Source organism: Oryctolagus cuniculus, chromosome 2 (genome assembly GCF_964237555.1).
Source record: "Oryctolagus cuniculus chromosome 2, mOryCun1.1, whole genome shotgun sequence".
Lineage (NCBI taxonomy): Eukaryota > Metazoa > Chordata > Mammalia > Lagomorpha > Leporidae > Oryctolagus > Oryctolagus cuniculus.
Window position 1 is genome coordinate 103944378 of NC_091433.1, and position 18473 is coordinate 103962850.

At 42.2% G+C, this 18473-nt stretch overlaps 1 long non-coding RNA gene across 2 annotated transcripts in view; it reads right to left on the reverse strand.

Moving 5' to 3' along the window:
• LOC103346799 (uncharacterized) overlaps nucleotides 1-18473 on the reverse strand; it is a 57467-nt gene that overhangs the window by 35647 nt on the left and 3347 nt on the right. For both annotated transcript variants that reach the window (XR_007915181.2, XR_007915180.2), the window contains exon 3: nucleotides 9413-9595. This is a non-coding gene — a long non-coding RNA (uncharacterized lncRNA). The remainder of the gene's footprint in view (nucleotides 1-9412; nucleotides 9596-18473) is intronic.

Here is an 18473-nt window from a genome sequence, read left to right on the forward strand (position 1 = left end):
ATTATTTGCTCTGTTTTCTGCATTGTTAAAACAGATAAAATAGTATCAATCCTTGCATTATTTTGATGACTGGACAAAATAATTCATGTAAAGGTTTTATCTCATTTCCTGGCCCTTGGTAAACTCAATCAATGTAGTTTTTCTTTCTTTCAATTTTTATATATACATATATTACTTGTCATATGCACATGTATTTACAAAACTGGGGTCATGTTGCATTCAATGTGCTGTGACCTGCTTTTTAACTTAACATTATCCTGTCAGCATTTCCCCAAGCCATTTTGCATTCTTTGAGCACATGGTTTTTAATGGCTGAATCGCATCCTAGTCTATGGATTTACTATAATTTACTTAACTAAATTTCTATTGTTGGTTAATTAGGCAGTGGCAATTTTTTCCTATTATAAATAGCATTGCAATGAACATCCTTGTACATAATTCTTTGTTTGTTTCTCTGATAATTTCCTTGGGATAAATTCCAAGAAGTATAATTTTAGGTCAAAGGATAAGAACATTTGTAAGAATCTTGCTCCATGTGGCCAATCTGCTCTCCAGGAAGTTTGCCCTAATTTATATTCCTTGCAGTAATAGAGGCAGAGTTTTTAATCTCATCACACCTTGGCCACTGGTAGAGAATATACAAAAACTCACTTTGGAAACTTCCAGCAACTTTCATTGGTTAATTTTCATGATATGTGTGAGTTCTGGGTGGCATCAGGAGAATAAAGATTTGGGGTGATTACTCTGAGTATTAAGAGAAACTTGAACGTGTTCAATATATAAAAACAAAAAGTTAAATGCAGTGCTCCATTACTATTTTATAGACAAATACATTTACTTGAAAATATTTATAAAATACATAATTATTAACCCAGAATAATAGAGGTCCACTCAATAGAGAGCCATAATTTTTGCCTCTTTGGTAACTTGAGGGATGATAGTGTTATCTCCAGAAGCTAAAAGTGGGCCATGGCTTCTTCTATGGTTTGAGCATGACTCCAAATGTTCACAGGTTGGAAACCTAACTCCCAAGTTCTTATGTTAGTGGTATATTGAGGTGGGGCCTTTGGGATGTCATCGGGATTAGATAAGGTCACGGGCGGAGGGGTGTAGTTGGAGTCCCCACAGGGGCACTGGAGCTTTATTCGAAGAGGAAGGGGAAGAGAGACTTGAGTTTAGCACACTTGCTCTGTCTTACCATGTGTTATCCTGTGCCCCTGTTACGATACAGTGGAAAGGCCCTCATCGGATGCCAAGCAGATGCCAACATTGTGCTCTCGACTTCCCAGCCTCCAGAAGGCTGAGCCAAGTAAGTGTCTATTCTTTATAAATTACCTCACCTCTGGTATTTAGCTATAGCAGCAGCAAACAGACTAAGGCAGCCTCTTCCACACTGACCAACACCACTTTTTCCATGATTGGACATCAACCTTGGGTACTTGCTACAAGGTACCCTTGACAGTTGAAGAGGGATCAGAGGGAGATTTTTTTTTTTTTTTTGTACATAAGGCACCACTTCTCAAGAGCCAAGGATGGAGAAAGCAGTTGGGAGCAGGATTAGACAGGATAGCCAAGCTCAGGAGTGCTATCCTGCATCAAAAGATGTGTGTTAAATGTTCCAACTCGTATTTTTGAGTCCCTTTTACCATTTGTTCTATAACCAGTAAGGTTAATATAATAAGTGATATGCATCATTGCCATGGTGCACTTTACATGCATTTGTATGTGGATTGTGTCTATTTAAGCCATGGGGGGCTTTTGTGTGCAGAGAGGTAGGGAGGAGGGGACTTGTGCTTGTTTCTGTGAGATGGAGGCTGTGGCTTGTGTTACAGCTAGGCGGGTGCTCTGCATAGGGTACAAAGAATGTCCTTCATTCTGCCTGCGAGGGTGATGGCAATTAACGTGTTTGTCTGAAAAAATGAGAAGCAGTTTCTCTGTGCTAGAAGAACTGATTAGAGCAATGCATGCTCAGAGTGAAAAGTGGATGGGGGAAGCGGGATGGTCGTAGGAGTGAGTTCTGCCAGCACTTTGTGCTGGGCCCGGCAGCTGAGAACAGACTGGAATAGAAAGCAAATCATTCAGGATGGTGAAAATCCCTGAAACACCCATAGCTGAGATATTGAGAAAGAGAAAAAAAGGCAGAGCTTATGTAAATGGAGCTTAGAGAGAGTTTGGTTTAACAAAAGGGTGGTGTTAAATCAGATTTAACTGGTTTTCTGCATCACTTGCTTAATATATCACTGCTTTTGGTCAGAAGTTTGAGATTCTTCAGTCTATTTTTATCTTTAAAAAAAGAACCATTTAAGTATGGGGGTAATTCAAAAAGTTCACGGAAAATGGAATTAAGAGATAGGTCTTCGTGGGGCTGACATTTTGGTATGTTGGGTTTAGTTATTTCACTGGCAGCTCATACCAGAGTGCTGGTTCTAGTCCTGGCTACTCCACTTCTAATTCTGGTTCTTGCTAATGCAACTGTGAAGGCAGAGTGATGGTATAAGTACTTGGGCCCTTTGTAGGAGGCCCGGAAGGATGGAGTTCCTGGCTCCTGGCTTCAGCCTGGCCAAGCCTAGCCTGATGTAGACATTTGGGAGTGAACCAGAGAATGGAAGCTTGTGTGCTCTATCTCTCTCAAATAAATATTTTAAAAGATAAGCTTGTTTTGGTGCAAAAAATTTTGTAATCTGTGCATAGCTTTTTCATAATATGCATTTTCCATGACCTTTTAGAAGACCTCTGTATGGCTTCCAGAATTTCTTTGCATCAAAGTAAACTTATGTCTTTTTTTAAAAGATTTTATTTATTTATTTGAGAGGTAGAGTTACAGACAGTGTAAGGGAGAGACAGAGAGAAACATCTTCCTTCTGCTGGTTCACTCCCCAAATGGCGTCAACGGCCAGAGCTAATCTGATCCGAAGCCAGGAGCCAGGAGTTTCTTCCAGGTCTCCCATGTGGGTACAGGGGCCCAAGCACTTGGGCCATCTTCCACTGCTTTCCCAGGCCATATCAGAGAGCTGGATTGGAAGAGGAGCAGCTGGTACTAGAACCGGCGCCCATATGGGATGCTGGTGCTTCAGGCCTGGGCTTTAACACATTGAGCCACAGTGCCAGCCTCTAAACTTATGTTTTAATTTCATTTTCCACAGACTTTTTGAAATACCCTCATATTGTCTGTTACATCAGCAGAGTTTAATTTTCACTCAGATCCTATTATGGTTTGGGTAATAGTTTAGGTTTCCTCCCAAAAACTCATCTTTTAAGGCTCGGTCCCCAGAGTCTTATGTTACATTTACTAGAATAATGTGAATTTTTGATGGGCTAAGAGGGGAGATTATATAACTAGGGGTTCTAGAAGGTGGGCCCAGTGGGAAATCTTCAGGTCTTAGGGGGCATGGCTTTGAAAGGCACTTCTTGCAAGAAGGTTGGTTTTATAAGTCAGATTCAGCCTAGCTACTGTCCTTGCTTCCTGGTTCACCATGAGGTCTTCCCTCCATGGTCATTCCTCCATCCATTGCCTTCACCAGACACTGGAACAATGGGACTGAAGATCTTGGGCTGTGAACCTCCAAAACTGTAAACTGAAATAAACCTCCTTCCTTCCTTAGCAACTTCCCCCAGGTATTTTTTAATGTAATGAAAAACTAACTACTACAGAGTCTTTGCTGATGGGTGTGCTGCACTTGCAAAGCATAATCACTGGTGCTTTCACATCACACCGCCATCGTTTAGGTGTGGGAGTTGACTGCATTAACACCGCAATTTTTACAGAGCTGCTTTGGTGGCTTTGTTCTGCACGCCCTCTGGAAGTTGTGGCACTTTGCCAAACACGCTCTGTGATTTTGGTCTAGGCTGTGCGTTGATTCTGTGGCTGCTTGGGATAATCGTCTCTGTTAGCACACAGTGTATCACCGAGTCTGATGAGAGCACACTGTGCAGAAGTTTCTGCAACTACAATCATCTCTAAGTCATTCCAAGTTGGGGCTTTAGGACTCTGATTTCCTTCTCAGTCTCGAATTTGTGCTTTTGGCACATGAATCCTTCTTGATTCTTATCTTAGTCTGTAAATAGCATAGAAATTGCACATGGAAAAATGGAACAAATCATACTTTCTTTCAAAGGGCAAATTAAACATTCCATAGAATAAGGGAAGAGTTGTTAGCAGAAAAAAAAATGCAACCTTGCTAGCTCCAGTGTGAAAAAAAGAACAGAGTCAATTGGACTCAAGCTCAACCTTAAGGAACATTTTGAGCATTTGCACTTTTTTCTTTAACCACCCTCTTAGCCCTCCTGCCAAATATCAAATCCTGAGTTTTCCGAAGGTTTGAAAATATTCCCATTAATTTTTTTCTCTCATAGCCCTGTATTTACCAGGGCTTGAAATGGAAATACTGAAACCAAGTAATAAAGGGCACTGTGGAATTCCCGGTCTGTCTGAGGCCAGTCACTTCTGGCAAAACTCTCAGGAAGTCCCGTTCCTACCAGGTTACAGTGGAGTTTTCAGTTATAAGTTATTTTGAAAATGCAGGTAAAATTTACTGAGAGAAATGGAGTAAGCTATTTCTTTGACTTAGAATACCAAATTTGCAGATAAAATTCAGAAACCAGTTTCCTGAAAAAGGAGAGCTGACTCTTTTATGAAAGTGACCTAGAATTATAGGATTCTTCCTCTTGTTATAGAGGAGACACTGAACTGGTCATCTCTGATTTGAACAGAGCTCAGGAACACACACAGATACTGCTCATCTGAGGACTTCCAGAATGTCACATTTCTCATTCAATCCATGTCACCTTCAAGGGGCAGCCCTTAGGAGAGCTCTTCAAGAGTAGTGAAGAGGAAATGGGATTATAATTCATTTAAATACATTAACATTTTATTTATTTGAGAGTGTGTGTGTGTGTGTGTGTGTGAGAGAGAGAGAGAGAGAACTCCCATCTGGTGGTTCACACTCCCTAAATGCTTGCAATCTGGCTCAGGGCCAAAGCTCACCTGAACTCAATCCAAGTCTCCTTTTCTTAGCAGGAAGCTGGAGTTAGAGGCCAGAGCCAGGAACGGAATCCAGGCACTCTAATGTGGGATGGAGGCATTTTAATCCCACTTTAATGTGGGATGGAGTCTGTAAGGGTAAGGACTGTCTCCATCACTGGGCCAGTGGGCTTTTAAACTAAAAGCCCACTGGACGGTGGCTCAGTGAAGGACTAAATAAATTCAAGTGGGGGAGTGAGCTTCTGAAGTAGCTGATGGGCTGGGGAAGTCCTGCCCCCACATTTGCACAGTTGGCCAGTGGTTCAAGCAGGATGGCAATCTAAACTCTGGTTTCTGATTTGTGAATCTGCTCACTGACCTACACACACCCACGGTGCAAGTAGCTCTATCGCATCTTGTTCATCTCATGCTGGCCCTGACATTTAAACCCATCCTGGCTCACTGACCACCTTTTTACTTCTAACTATGGACTCACTGAAGTTTCTACCCTACATCTCTTCCATTTATTAACTCAGGGTGCACGTTCTCTAGCTTCCTCACTTTGTTCCTCTAGGTAGAATATCTACCCATCTGTTCTTCATTTTTCTGGGAGGGGTACCCCTAGTTTTTTGAGCACAGATCCCCTCAGCCAGATGTCTTGATTCTATCCTCCTGCAGTCTGCAAGGGTAAGGACTGTCTCCATCACTGGGCCAGCAGTACCCAAGTAACACGTTCATTTCCCTGCCCAAGTGACACTTCAAGGGATTCTTCCACTTTTGCTTGTCTATGATTCCTCATCAATATTTGCTCTTAATATGTTAATGAAATTATTTCCAGTTCATTTTAGGAATAGTTAAAGCTCACCTCAGCAATTATGAGGGAAAAAAGTAATAAAGAAACAGTCACCATAGTCTGTGGGGAGCAACTGGGAGCAACTCGGACTAGACTGTTACTGGAATTAAGACTTATTCTATGCATTTGCTCTCCCACAATATGGCGCTGGGAGAGGAGGAAACAGCTTCTACACAGCTGCCTCCAGTTCAACCAATAAACTGTAGGACCTGCTCCTGATTGAAGGAGAGCAGCGTACTCAGCGTGTGGGTAGCAGAGTTGGGATTGGTGGAAGAGGACTATAAAGGAGGAGAGAGACAACATGCACCAGGAACATCTATCTGAAGGAACACCTGTGCAGCCCCCAAGAGAGCTGGCCAGCGGTGTGCCGCTCCCCCGCGGAAGTGGGGAAAGTGGCAGGGGGCCCGCCCTTCCAAGGAGGTGGAAGGGACGGTAGCCAACCCGGGAAGAACCAGCAGCAAACCCGGGGAGGGCTGAGCAGACGAAAGAACAACGCAGGGTCCAGTGTCGTTCCTCCACGAAGAGGGGGAGCGACAATAGTCTATATACCACTTTTGCAGCCTCCCTTTCCCCAAGTATTTAAAATGCAAAACCATTATACTACAGAACTAGAACACTCAACCTCATATGCTGTCCTTTTGAGTGATTAAAAACCATGCCAATTGTTTGCAGAACATGTGAAAAATATAGAAAAGTCCAAAGAAGAAAGGTTTCCTAGAATGTTACTTTGCTTTTCAGTATACATTCATAGATCCTTTTTTTCATGTATACCTAAGGGGCATACTGTTTGTACTACTTTTAGGGGACAATAGGAAATTAGGAATATGCACAGGTTCTTCCATAGAGGTGAATGTAAAGGGGCAGGTTCATCACAGATAACAGCTACCCCCTGGGTGCCTCAACAGTCTTTCCCAATTAAAAAAAAAAATAAGGGCATATTTTTAGGTTATTCCTCAAAAGATGCAGTAAATCATTATTTGGGATTTTGGCAATAAAATGCCATTATATTATTTTACTTAAAGATTTCATGGGAGAAAAAAATGCCTTTTAATTTAATGGCTCTAGTGTCTCCATTGTGTAATAAGCTTTGCTGGAATGGTGCACTATCGTTGATCAGCCCGAGAGGCAGCGTAGTTTAGTGCTTAAAAGAATGCCAGTGCTTAAAAGAATGCCCCTGGCTTTGTGGCTCAGCTCTGCAATATATTGTCTGTAACTTATTAGTTGGTGATTCTATCACTTCTTATCTCCCGTGTCTTCATAATTATCTCAGCAAGAAGTTGGGTGAGTCAAAGATAGTGGCTGCTGCCACCCAACTATCTGGCAGCCTTTGCTCTTTCCAGAATGTTCCCAGACCTCCCAAATCTGTGTCCTTCCCAGAATAATTTATTTCTCCTCTATTTTGTGTGTTTGTTTGTTCCCACAGAACACGTACCTAAGTATATCATTGTATTTATTTCCATGTGTGCTCTATTTGTTTAAATGTCTTTCACCTCTCCCTGCCCTTTGCTAATACTGTGAATCTGGGGTGCTTATTAAATATGGGAACATTTTCTGTTTTAATCTATGTGTCATCAACCTGGAACTAATAGGTGCCTAATGCAATGCCTATCAAGTACATAAATTCTTTACTTCTGGGATTGGTTTTCAAACTAGAAAGTATAGACTCTCATTTACTCCCAATACATTTTACATCTTGGGCTTCAACTTCCTAGTGGTGTTCATTATACTGTGTTGGAAGATACATTAAAAAAAATCAGGGGCCCGATGCAATGCCAGGATCCCATATGGGCATTGGTTTGAGTCCTGGCTGCTCCACTTCCAATCAGCTCTCTGCTATGGCCTGGGAAAACAGTAGAAGATGGCCTAAGTTCTTGGACTCCTGCACCCATGTTGGGGAACCGGTTGAATCTCCTGGCTCCTGGCTTGGGATTGGCCCAGCTCTGGCCACTGCGGCCATTTAGGGAGTGAACCAGCTGATGAAAGACTTACTCTCTTTCTCTGCCTCTGCCTCTCTGTAACTCTACCTTTCAAATAAATAAATAAATCTTTAAAAAAACAACCAGAAATGTACATCAGTAGAATGCACTGGTACAACTTCCTTGTTTTATATTCTGCATACATTTCTACAAAAATTACTCAAGTCAGTGAGTGAGATGTATTGGAATTTTCAAAATTTACAAAAATAACAAATAATGGTTCAATAACAATGAAGATACTACCTACAATGTACTCATATTTTACCAATAAGCTCCATGATTAGGGAACACATAGAGACCGACTGGGAAAACTTTAACATGTAACACAGTAGAAATGAGTGCATTCCCTGAAATACAGTGGAAGGTATGGGCTGCTCTGAGCCAAGGAGGCTCTGATACAGGAAGTATCTTGCTCTGAATCTTATAGTATATTGATTAGAAAATAGAGAGAATTCGAGGGGAGAAACTGTAGTGCCTGAGGCTGGTGTGATACAAGCACTGCAAGACAATAAAATCTTCAAGAGTGATGGGTTTCCAAGTTTAACGAGTAAGTGCATTGCTCCCCCCACTGCAGAAATCAGTAATTCGCATATGATTCTCAGCAATCTATGATTTAACTCACTCCCCTTGCTATACCCATCCCCTTCTTGTTCACCAAATTCAAGGGAACCAGAATACAGCTGAAAGAACAACGGAAGTGATAAAAGCGGTCCTCAAGAAATCGGGTTGTCTGTGGACATCATGGTTTCAGTTTTAATAATTTATAGTTGGCTACCACACTCACTTTCTCTGCTGCAGAGGTCTAAAATGTGAGTTAATCTATTTTTAAAAGACCTAAGAAAACAGCATATAAATACAATCATTTTGAGGTATTTGCTTTGAAGGCATTTAGCACACTAGGTATGATAAAAACTGAACTTTTTCAATGAGAGGGAATACAAGACAAAGGTTTCACTGAGTACAAAAAACACACTAACGGAATATTTTCAAAATTATTATAATAAAAATAATTTAGAGAAACTATATCATGTGATGGAAAAATCTTTAAGGCTTGTATTGTTTTTTGTTTTTTTTTTTTTTTTTTGACAGGCAGAGTGGACAGTGAGAGAGAGAGACAGAGAGAAAGGTCTTCCTTTGCCCTTGGTTCACCCTCCAATGGCCGCCGCGGCTAGCGCGCTGCGGCCGGCGCACCGTGCTGATCCGATGGCAGGAGCCAGGAGCCAGGTGCTTTTTCTCCTGGTCTCCCATGCGGTGCAGGGCCCAAGCACCTGGGCCATCCTCCACTGCACTCCCTGGCCACAGCAGAGAGCTGGCCTGGAAGAGGGGCAACCGGGACAGAATCCGGCGCCCCGACCGGGACTAGAACCCGGTGTGCCGGCGCCGCTAGGCGGAGGATTAGCCTAGTGAGCCGCGGCGCCGGCGAAGGCTTGTATTGGAGAGTTGTGCATGTTGTGGTGTTTTTTGGCAAAGCTTTAGACATATAAGACACAGTTTACCGTAAAATGTTGCACACTTTTAAGGCTCTTGCATCCCTCATGCAGTTGCTAAGTGTTATCAATGAATAAAATGCATACATAGCAAACAGTTTGTAAATATTTAGTATAATTATTGAATTGTACTTACCTCATTTTTTTTTCCTTCCACTCTGGAAAAACATGATATAGATGGCAGTAGATGATGGCAGTAGATGTTGGCAGCCACACAGATGTTGAAGTGTGAATTTTAGATGTTTGCAGGTTGCAAATATGTGGAATTTTGATCTTGAATGAGAGTTTTACGTTACAACCCTACATAGCTGGAAAGATTCTGCAAAAATAACAAGTTCACATTTGCATAAACAGCTTTATTACAGTTAGAGTAATACATAGAAAGAACACAAATTACTCTGGCCAGAGTTAAACCTATAAAGCAATTACATTTGACTGAAAATTTTACTCAAAATTATAGACTCATCCACTTTAAAGTGTTTGTTTTAAACTTTCAGAAGAAAAAATCTAACCTGTTATGAATAAAATCCCTTAATATCTGCATTTTCTGGCTGGTAAACATATTTTGCCTAAACAGAACTTTAAAACAAGGACATACATATACAAAATTTTTAAAAAAGATTTTTGTAGTTATTGAAAGGTAGATTTACAGAGAGAAAGAGAGAGAGAGAGAGAGAGAGGTCTTCTATTTACTGGTTCACTCCCCAAATGACCACAATGGCCAGAGTTTGGCTGATCCAGGAGCCAGGACCTGGAGCTTCCTCCAGGTCATGGGGCACAAGGACTTGGACCATCTTTTGCTGCTTTCGCAGGCACATTAGCATGGAGCTAGATCAGAAGTGGAGCAGCCAGGACTCAAACTGGAGCCCATATGGGATGCTAGTGTTGCAGACAGAGGCTTTACCAGCTACTCTGCAGTGCCGGCTCTCCACCCCTGCCCCCAATTTTTTTTTAAAGACGCGAAGAACTAAAACATTTATCTAGAAAATTCCATGTTTTTACAACAAATAGTAAAATAACTGAGCTGAAAGAGTTTATTCTAATTGACATTTTAAACATAGAATCTCTTCCTTGATTTCACTTTGAAGATGCTGAGAACAGCTAGAACCCTTTGAGATTTTTCCTCTTGCCTTCTGTTGGCATTGACACCATCTTCCTCACTTTCCTCAGTAGAGGTATGGTTTGGTTGTGCAAATTTACAAGTATCTTGCCAAAACATTGGGGGTTAGGTAGCTACAAACCAAATACAACAAACTGCAAGGCATTCCTAATTACTCAGAATAGTTTGTGACATACCTGAGGTGTGTTTCTACCTGAGGTAGAAACAATTTGTAAATCCCCATCAAAGGTAGGCTATTGAAGAATTAAGTCAGTTAGTTCAGCATTTTGGATAAACGTTGGATTAATTATTAGGCTCCTAGGAAACTTCACTCAGATGCACCTTATTGCTTATAGTATGAAAACAAAAAAACAATAGGATTGAAAAATACAAATATAATATTGCATGCTATTGCTATTTTTAGTGTAACTACATCAGTTATAAATGGCAAAACTCTGAACTTCAATTGAGAAAATATTTATAGTTTTTAATATCTTTTAACTCAATTGCTCATTAATTCCATCCCTTTGAAAATATTAATTTATAAATTTGAAGAGAATGAGGCAAAATTGCCTATTCATTTGAAAGTTGGTCAAACCACTTAGATGAAAGCATTCCTATGCAGAATTTCATTCCTCTAGTCTCATTCGCATTGATGGTACCTTGTCAAAGCCATCCTCATTTTTATATATCTTATTCACTCTTAAAAACTGAACAGTGCTTTGCTCCCTTAAGTTCAAAAGTGGTATGTTAATTCAGGAGACAGAGCAGCAGAAGTGTGAAAGTCTTTTGTATTTTCCTCCTGACAAATCAGGAGAAATCACGGCTGGTGCAGCCAGGAGGGAAGTGGCTGTCTTTCTAGTAATAGTTTAAAGGGCTGCAGGAGCCAGGAGGAAGGGCAGGCTATAAATGCTTCAGCTGGAGACTGGAGGGGACCTGAGTGACTTTTGGTCGTCATTTTAAATTTGAAACCTGAAAGCTAGAATCGAATAGTGATAAATAAAATTTATGGAACATTTCTTCGAGTTCATCTCACTTATAATTACATTAGATTTGTACCCACAACCTTGTGAAACAGAAACGGATTTTTGTCCCCATTTCACAGGTAGACGGACCCAGGAACAGAGATCTTAAGTAACATGCTAGTGTCATCCTGCCAGTATGTACCATAATTTTATTTTTAATTTATTTTCATCTACTTGAAAGGCAGAGAGAGAGTGAGTACAAGAGAGCTCTTCCATCCTATGGTTTATTACTCAAGTGCCTAAAACAAGCCAGGGCTGGGCCAGGAAGAAACCAGGAGCCAGGAACTCCATCTGGGCCTCCTACAAGGGTGTGAGGCACCCAAGCTTTTGAGCCATCACCTGCTGCCTTCCAGGATGCATTAGCAGGACACTGGATAGGAAAAGGAGGAGCGGGAATCAGAGTGGCCAATAGGAAAGACAGGTGTCTCAAGGGGCAGCTTAACCCTCTGGGCAACAATGAAAACCCCCACCAGCATTTTGAACCCAGACAGTCTGTCTCTGGAACACATATTCCATTATGTTGTCTCCCTATTGATGGAATCAGTGTGACTACAAATTGTTTTCAGCCCTGAGGATAGGGTGTGGCAGGGATGTGAGTTGTGAGGCAATGGGTTAAGCCCACCACTTGGGGTACCCACGTCCCCTCTTGGAGTGTCTAGCTTGACTCCCACCTGCCCTCACCCTGTTCTGATTTCCAGCTTCCTACCTATGCTCCTGGAAAGGGAGCAGATAGTGCTTCAAATACTTGGGCTCCTGCCACCTACATGGGAGACCTGGATGGAGCTCCTGGCTCCTGGCTTTGACCTGGCCCAGCTGTCCTGGTTGTGGGCATTTGGAGAGGTTATCAGTGGATGAAGAACTCTCTCTTTTTGTGTCACTCTGCATTTAACATAAGTAAATCAATGAGGAATACATGCATTTGTGTGTGTGTGTGTGTGTGTGCGCGCGCGCACGTGTATGGGCATGGACATTATTTGATTCTTGCAGATGATTTGAATATAAAGAGAAGCAAAAACAAATTGCTTAGAATTATGTAGGATCCCATCACCCAGTGATAATGGTTTTGAAGCTTCTGGAGTAACTCCAAGTTGTAGAATATGTACAGACACATAGACTTGATAATCCCTCTGCCTTCCTCAGGAGAACAGTGTTCATCAACCACTCAGTTAGTAAGTCCCTGTTACTTCTTAACGTGGGCCGCACTACATGGAGACTTCCAGCTAAGAACAGCTCAAGGGGAGGGCCCGCACTGTGGCACAGGGAGTTAACTTGCTGCTTGTGATGCTGGCATCCCTTATGGGAGCACAAGTTCAAATTAAGTCCTGGTTGCTCCGCTTCTGATCCAGCTGGTTGGTAATGCACCTGGGAGGGCAGCAGAGGATGGCCCAAGTACTTGGACTCCTGCCACCCACGTGAGAGACTTGGATGGTGTTCCAGGCTCTTGGCTTCTAATTGGACCAGTCCTGGCCTTAGCAGATATTTAGGGAATGAACCAGTAGATGGAAGATCTCTCTCTCTTTCTCACTCTCTCTCTCTCTCTCCCTCCTTTTTTTTTGACAGGCAGAGTTAGACAGTGTGAGAGAGAGACAGAGAGAAAGGTCTTCCTTCTGTTGGTTCACACCCCAAATGGCTGCTACAGCCAGCGCACATCGCTGATCCAAAGCCAGGAGCCAGGTGCTTCCTCCTGGTCTCCCATGCAGGTGCCACAGCAGAGAGCTGGACTGGAAGAGGAGCAACCGGGACAGAATCCGGCGCCACAACCAGGACTGGAACCCGGTGTGCTGGTACCGCAGACGGAGGATTAGCCTAGTGAGCCACAGCACTGGCCTAAATAAAATCTTTAAAAAAAAAGTAACTTCTCTCTTAATTCTGTGTTTTAAATAAATAAGGAAATTTTTTTAAAGAAGTAGCTCCATAGCAAATCAAAGGATGCTCTCTGCAAATGTGTCCCATATGTATGTATATGTGTATATTTTTTCTCTAAATTGTTGCCGGTCCATTTTCTCTGCCCATAGTATTTTAATACACATGGCATTTTGCTCTTCATTAGCTGTTATAGGGCAATGTCCCAATTTCATTTTACTTGCTGTAGAGGTTGATTGCTTAGATCTTGGATATAGACTCTCGAAAGCTTCCCAAGTAAATTAAATAGTCTCCAAGTCATTAAAAAATCTCCAACATTTTTCCTTCTCCTTCCCCCCACCTCGTGGCATTTATTAGAACTGCCCACCAACTATTTTCAGTTGGCTGTGTCCCAGGCACAATGTGGAATTTCATTTTCTGTACTTGTGATTGTGTGGGGTCATGTAATGTATTCTAGCCAATGAGGTGCAGCTTCCAGTTGCTAACGGGAGACATTCCAGAGTTCTGTGGACTGTCTGCAATCCTGACTTTTCTCGTGGGACATTAGAAAGTAAAAGAAGCTGGTAAGGGGCTGGCACAGTGGTTCACAGGTTGTCGCCGGCAACCCACATGGGAGCACCAGCCTGAGTCGCCACCGTTGCTCCACGTCTGATCCAGCCCACTTCTAATGTGCCTGGAAAAGCAGCAGAGGATGACCCAAGTGCTTGGACCCCTGCCAACTTTGTGGAACACCTGAATGAAATTCCTAACTCCCAGCTTTGGACTGGCCTCGATCTGGCTGTTGTAGGCATTAGGAGAGTGAACCAGCAGAGGGAAAAACTCTGTCCCTGTTGCTCCCCCTCTCTGTCATTCTGCCTTTGGAATAAACAAACAAATAAATAACAATTCTAAAAAAAAACACACAGGTGAAATTAATTTTTCATTATATATTTTCTTTAACAGAAGACACTCAAAATATTATTTCAATATGAAACCAATATACTGAGATATTTTATATTCTTTTATTGGTGCTATCATCATTTAGATGAAGTCTTTGTAAACAAATATATAGCCATCTCAGTTCACAACAGCCCCATTTCAAGTGCTCAATAACCTCATGTGGAAAATGTCTATTATGTTGGAACAAACTACCTGATTGCTTTCTTTGCCTCTGCTATAGCGACTGGGATTATTTGAGATGGTAGCAGTTTTACTTTTGGGCAGAAAGTGAGAAGATGAAGAAGAGAGATCCCTGTTGCCCCAAGACAGGCTCTGAATATAGGCCACTAACATTTTTAAGTTTTTGTTGTATTGCACCCCAGGCTAGCCTATCCTGCCTGAACCTTTTTCTACCTTTCTTCAAAATAGGACCTAAATGCTGGATATTGTTTCTTGCCTCTGTTTCTTTGCTTCTAACACATTTCAAATATCACGCTTATTCATTATGCATTCCTCTATAGCATCTTTCTAATTAACTATGTAACATTGCATTTTATGCATATATGCCATAGTTTAACTAGTTGCCCCACTGTTACACATTCAGAATTGTTTCATTTTATTCAAGATGAGGGTACTTCAAACACCGCATGGTGGTGGTGGGAGGGTGGTGCATGGCAAGTTAAGCCACTGCCTGTAATGCTGGCATCCCATATGGGAGCACTGGTTTGTCTTGCTGCTCTACTTCCAATACAGCTCGCAGGAAAGCAGTGGATGGTGGCCAGTTGAATCCACCCACATGAGAGACTGAGATGGAGTTCCTGAGCCTTGTTTCTTCCTGGCTCGAGCCTGGCTTTTGCAGCCATTTGGGGAGTGAACCAGCAGAAGAAATTTCTCTTTCTCTCTCTGCTTTTAAAGTAAATAATAAAAAAAAGTAAGTTCATTGGAAATTGAAATAAAAGATAGCTTTATTCTGAATAAAAGTGTTTGCAAGTCATGTGTAGTTTTTTTCTTTTTTAAAAAAGATTTATTTATTTGGAAGTCAGAGTCATACAGAGAGAGAAGGAGAGGGAGAGGGAGAGGGAGAGGGAGAGGGAGAGGGAGAGGAAGAGAGAGAGAGAGAGAGAGAGAGAGAGAGAGAGAGAGAGAAGGTCTTCCATTCCATCCACTGGTTCACTCCCCAGATGGCCGCAATGGCTGGAACTGCGCCAATCCAAAGTCAGGAGCCAGGAGCTTCTTCCGGGTCTCCCACGCAAGTGCAGGGGCCCAAGGTCTTGGGCCATCTTCTACTGCTTTCCCAGGCCACAGCAGAGTGCTGGATTGGAAGAGGAGCAACTGGGACTAGAACCGGCACCCATATGGGAGGCTGGTGCTTCAGGCCAGGGCATTAACCTGCTGCGCCACAGTGCCGGCCTCCATAATATGCATTTTTATGAACTTTTTGGCGACCCCTTATGTAACAAGTAATGCTATAATAATCATCTTTATAGGTAAAGCTTAGAATAAAAGGATGGTGATGATTATTTTAAAGTACAACCTCCTGATGGTGAAGTGACTCAGGTAAAGTCACAACCCTTTGGATAGAGTGTGATAGTTACTTCTGATTCTTTATTCAGGAAGCATCAGTGTATGTATCTGCCACCCACTGCATTGCACAGGGTATTTTAATGCTAGTTTATTATTGAGATTAAATACATTTTCATATGTGAGTTGGACAATTGTACTTACTATTTTACTATATACTTGTTCATGTCAACTGCCTTTTTTCTTATTCTGTTCTTCATCTTTTAGTGATTTTTAATCATTCTGTCTATATGTAGGATATTAAACTTTTGCTATTTAACTATCATACACTGTCCATTTGTCATTTCTTTCATTTTTATAATTTTTATAAATATATTACTTTAAATGTACTTTCAGATTTTTTTTTTACAGGCAGAGTGGACAGTGAGAGAGAGAGACAGAGAGAAAGGTCTTCCTTTTTCCGTTGGTTCACCCTCCAATGGCTGCTGTGGCTGGTGCGCTGTGGCTGGCGTGCTGCAGCCGGCGCGCTGTGCTGATCCGAAGCCAGGAACCAGGTGCTTCTCCTGGTCTCCCATGGGGTGCAGGGCCCAAGCACTTGGGCCATCCTCTACTGCACTCCCGGGCCACAGCAGAGAGCTGGCCTGGAAGAGGGGCAACCGGGACAGAATCCGGCGCCGCAACTGGGACTAGAACCCGGTGTGCCAGTGCCACAGGCAGAGGATTAGCCTAGTGAGCCGCGGCTCCGGCCCAGATGTAATTTTTAAAATTTTGGTTCTTCACAAGTAAACTCAGATGTAAAAAATATAGACTATTGAACATCAGGTTTTTACAGCTTCGTGGATGGTGCTGCGGTACAGCTTATTGAGCCGCCACCTGAAGTATTGGCATCCCATGTGGGCACCAGTTCAAGTCTCAGCTGCTCCACTCCAGATCCAGCTCCCTGATAATGCACCTGGGAAAGCAGTGGAGGATGGCCCAAGTGCTTGGATCTCTCATCCACATGAGAGACCTGAATGCAGTTCCTGGCTCCTGACTTCAGCTTGGACCAGCCCTGGCTGTTGTGGCCATTTGGAGAGTGAACCAGTGGATGGAAGATCTCTCTCTTTCTCTCTCTGTATCTCTTTCTCTCCTTGTGTGACTCTGCCTTTCAAATAAATATAAATAAATCTTGAATTTTTGTTAACAATTTAGTTTAAAAAGTACAGTAAAAATAAAAACTTTGGTCTGCTTAGCTCAAAACTAAAGTAAAGCATTTCAGAACTCTCTCATGTAATCATTATATGTTCTCCTGTCCTCTTTTTTTTCCTTAAATATTTATTTATTTATTTGAAAATAAGAGTTAGAGAGAGAGAGAGAGAGAGAGAGATCTTCTGTTGGTTCACTCCCCAAGTGGTCACAGTGGCCAGGGCTGGGCCAGGCAAAAGCCAGAAGCCAGGAGCTTCTTCCAGCCTCCCATGTGGGTGCTGGGGTCCAAGCACTTGGGCCATCTTTCACTGCTTTCCCAAGCATATTAGCAGGGAGCTGGGTTAGAAGTGAAGCAGCTGGGACTTTAATTGGGACCCATATGGGGTGCTAGCACTGCAGACAGCAGTTTAACACGCTGTGCCACAGTGCTAGCCTCTTTCCCATCCTCTTAAAAAGCTTAGTGTAAAACCTTCTTTGACCACAGAATAAGATACACATTCAAAGTTCTAACCAAGACATCCTACATTTTTTCTATAGAAAATATCTTCTCTAAGTTGTGTACCTGCCTCTCATGCAGAAAATATATGCTTGCATCCAATATTTCTATAAATTGAGATCAATTCATAGTCACTATATCCTATGGCTTGTTATGCCAGCACCACTCTGACAACAATCTATGTGAGAGTTTATTCTCCTTTCCCACTCCGTCATTTCAGCCCAGGGATGTACTCATCACGAAGAATTCGAAAGGATCCTTGGGTTCTGTTTTGCTTGGTGGTCCCTAATTCCTGTTATCATTCCATGCTTGTGACTTCCGCCTGTTTCTGGAAAAATGTATTGTGAACTACAAGCTTATGCTATTTCTTAGCACTTGTATGTTGTTCTTAACACACACAGATGCTTTGCATTTTTTGTAATCATCATTCTTCAGGAAATGCTGGTAAAAGGGTGATTCCAATGACTGCCACTTTGCCCATGTGGAAACTGAAATCCCCAAATAGTAAGGGGCCCACCCAAAGGCTTACAGTGAACTGCTGGCAGAGCCGGGACTGCCGGTAAGACTCCTTAGAGGCTGTCCGTCATTCAGCACAGAGCCTCTTGGCTGTGGTTTCTTTCTTCCACACATCACATTTTATGATGCCTTCGCCACACAAATGATTCTTCAAGACCATGTGACATGCTTATAATACAGGGTTAGAATACTAACACCTTTTATTCTGTTTTTTTTTTTTCCCTCCTCATTTTAAATGTATTATTTTAGCAATTTGGAGAAAGGGAGGACACAGAGAAACCACTCAAGCTTTTTACATGGAATAACTGAACGGAATCATGGAAGATCTGGAAGTCTATCTGGTTTTCTCCCTTGGAGGATGCAGTGTCTAGTCTTTTTCCTTAGAGGATAGAAAACAGAAAAGTAAAACCATGCACTTTCCTATACTCACGTATTTTTAAACAAGTGGAAGTAAAGAACTGATATTAACAGTACCACAAACAAGTGTTGTGATGTCAAGAAAAGTTTTTTTTGGACAGGCAGAGTTAGACAATGAGAGAGAGAGAGAGACAGAGAAAGGTCTTCTTTCCGTTGG